This window comes from Setaria viridis, chromosome 3 (genome assembly GCF_005286985.2).
Source record: "Setaria viridis chromosome 3, Setaria_viridis_v4.0, whole genome shotgun sequence".
NCBI lineage: Eukaryota > Viridiplantae > Streptophyta > Magnoliopsida > Poales > Poaceae > Setaria > Setaria viridis.
In genome coordinates this window covers 43,726,434-43,729,842 of record NC_048265.2, presented here as the reverse complement: position 1 = coordinate 43,729,842, position 3,409 = coordinate 43,726,434, and positions in this window count along the sequence as shown.

Here is a 3,409-nt window from a genome sequence, read left to right as displayed (position 1 = left end):
CTGTGATTATAGGATTAGGGAAGCCATAGCGATGAACAAGCTCATCAAGGAAGTCGAGTACCTTGTTTGCTTTAGGGCAAGTGATTGGCTTCGCCTCGATCCACTTGGTAAACTTGTCAATGATCACCAGAATTCGGTTGAATCCTCTTGATGTCGCGGGCTGTGGGCCAATCATGTCGAGCCCCTAGCACGCAAAGAGCCAAGAGGGTGGTATGGTGATTAGCTTGTAGGCAGGGATGTGCTACTGCTTGGTGAAGAATTGTCACCCTTAGCATCGGCGGACTAGTTCCTCGGCGTCAGTGAGAGTTGTAGTCCAGTAGAACCCTGATCTAAAAGCTTTACCCACGATTGTGTGTAAGGACGCGTGGTTGCCAAAAATGCCTTTGTGGATCTCCTCCAATATGCCCGTGCTGTCTTGGCGTGAGACACACTTCATGAGCACTCCTGACGATGTGCCTCTTCTGTAATGCTTGTCTCCGGCTAGAACATAGTTCTTGCTGCACCGTGAGAATTATTCTGCCTCTTTCTTGTCTGAGGGTAGCTTGTGTTCTTTGATGTAGTTGATCAAGGGAGCGGTTCAGTCTACATCGATCATCATAACCTCCCAATCTCGATTAATGGTTGTTGATGGTGTCGGCTCTATTATGGGTGGCTTGTTTAGCTCATGGATGAAAACTCCTGCTGGAACTTGAGCGTGAGTAGATCCGAGCTTTGATAGGATGTCCGCAGCAATGTTGTTGTCGCGAGTGACATGGTGGAACTCCAAACTAGAGAATTTGTTCTCTAGCTTGTGTACTTCTAGAAAGTACGCATCCATGTTCTCCTTGGGGGTGTTCCCACTCATCATTGACTTGATTGATCAGCACCAGTGAATCGCCGTAGACCAGCAATCGCTTTATTCCAAGCGAGATTGCCAGGCGGAGCCTGTGCAGAAGCGCCTCGTATTTAGCTTCATTGTTGGAACATCCCAGAAGATTTGCAGGATGTACTTGAGTAGTTCGCCTTTGGGAGATATCAAGAGTACTTCTGCACCGGCATCCTCGAGCTTGAGGGATCCATAGAAATACATGACCCAATGCTCTAGATGCTCTGCTGGTGTTGGTAGTTAATTTTCCTGCCACTCTGCAATGAAATCGACTAGGGTCTGAGACTTGATTGTAGTCCTCGATTTAAATTCCAGGGACAATGCTCCGAGTTCTACCGCCCACTTAGATATTCTTCCTGTTGCATCCCGATTGTGAAGGATTTCTTCCAGGGGAAAGTTGGTGACAACGGAGATCTTGTGCTCCTGGAAGTAATGTTGTAACTTCTGCGAGGTGAGTAGTATCACGTATAGCAGCTTCTGAATCAGTGGATATCTAGTCTTGGAATCTAACAACACCTCATTTACGAAGTAGACAGACCACTGTACTTTAAATACATGGCCTTGTTCCGGTATTTCAACCACAATCGCCGTGGTGACAATGTGAGTAGTTGCGGCGATGTAAAGTTGCAAGTCTTCATTGGGATTTGGCACCATGAGGACTGGTGGTTTTGATAGAAAGTCTTTCAATTGTTGTAGGGCTTGATCTACCTCATTGGTCCACTGAAACTTATCTTGCTGCTTGAGTAGTTTGAAGAAGGGTATGCCCCACTCTCCAAGCCTTGAGATGAATCTGTTGAGGGCCGCCATGTATCTAGTCAGGTTCTGGATGTGCTTGATGCCTGATGGGGCATGCATATCTGTGATGGCGGAGATCTTCTCGGGGTTAGCTTTAATGCATCGGTGACTGATGATTAACTCGAGTAGTTTCCCGGAAGGCACGCAGAAGACACACTTTGTCGGGTTGAGCTTCTATCGGAACTCTTGCAGACTTGTAAAAGTTTCTTCTAGATCTGCAATCCTGTCGTCTGGATTTCTGGTCTGTACGACCACACCGTCCATGTACGCCTCTACGTTGCGGTGTAGCTGCTTCTTGAAGCACTCCTGGATTGCCCGTTGATAAGTAGCGCCTGCGTTCTTCAACCCGAAAGATATTATTGTGTAGCAGAAAGCTCCGTATGGGGTGATGAATGCGGTCTTGATCTGCACTTTCTCCTTGAGAGCTATTTGGTGATACCCCGAGTAGCAATTGAGCAAATAGAGGAGGGCGCATCCAGCGGTGGAGTCGATGACTTGATCAATCCTAGGGAGCTCGAAGGGATCCTTTGGACAATGCTTGTTGAGGTCTGTGTAGTCGACACACATCCTCAACTCATTGTTGTTTTTCTTTCGCATTAGGATAGGATTGGCAAGCCACTCTGGATGATAAACTTCTTTTATAAAGCCCAACGCGAGTAGTTTGCCCAGCTCTTTTTGATGGCTTCCGTTCTATCTTGGGAGAATCATTGAAGGTGTTGCCTTTTTGGTGTAGCTTTTGGATTCACGTTGAGTGAGTGCTCGATCAACTCCTTGGGCACCCCCGACGGCCCGGCATGTCCGCTGGTTTCCACACGAAGATGTCTCGATTGGCTTGGAGGAAGCTGACGAGCACGTTTTCCTATTTAAGATCCCGCCCTATGCCAATTAGGGCTGTCTTGGAGCTATCACCAGTTTCAAGATCAATGGCTTTGATGTCTACTTCACTTGCTGAAGCGTCCCCACATAAGTAGAGACTAAATGTGATACAAATATCACTCCTAGGAGGCTGATAACACATTTATTCAACAAATGGTTCATAAACCGTACAACTCCTGATGGAGTGGGTGTGAAAGCCACGCCGAAACGATAAGTAAATAAACAACAGCAGCGAGCCAAGCTACTGTCAAGAGACAACACTCGGGACTACATGGCAGCGGAAGCATTCTGCAAAGGCCAACACCACAGGCAGTGTGGGTGCGAAAGCGACCTCCTACTCGAAATCCTCGGCGACGAAGTCCAGGTCTTCCTCTGAAGCAACAAAACAAGGGTGAGTACAAAAGTACTCAACAAGTCCAACCCCATCCACAGAGGGGGATACAATCAAGAATATGCACAAGATATATCAATGATAAGGCTAAGGTTTATTTGCAATGAAGCTAGATTTTAACACATGCAAGGGTTTATTTTCAAAAGGATTTTTGCAAAGCATTTCTTTAGTAACCGAATCATTAAGTGGGGTTGATCCTACACAAAGGATCCAAGTTTTAATGGTACCAGACGCCCCGTTCGCAGTAGCTCACGACAAAACTGCCGGACACTTCCAAAATCCAACACACGCCATGAAAACCATCGATCTCCAAGCACTAGTTATGTGACCAAGTCGTAACTCGTCCAATGCCGTGGACACGGCTACTCGGATAGGTTTTAACTCTACAGAGGTTGCACAGTTTTCCCACAAGTAGGGTACCACAGCACGATCATCTTAGTGTCGGTGTAGATCCTATCAAAGCCATTACCCACCTTAGCTAA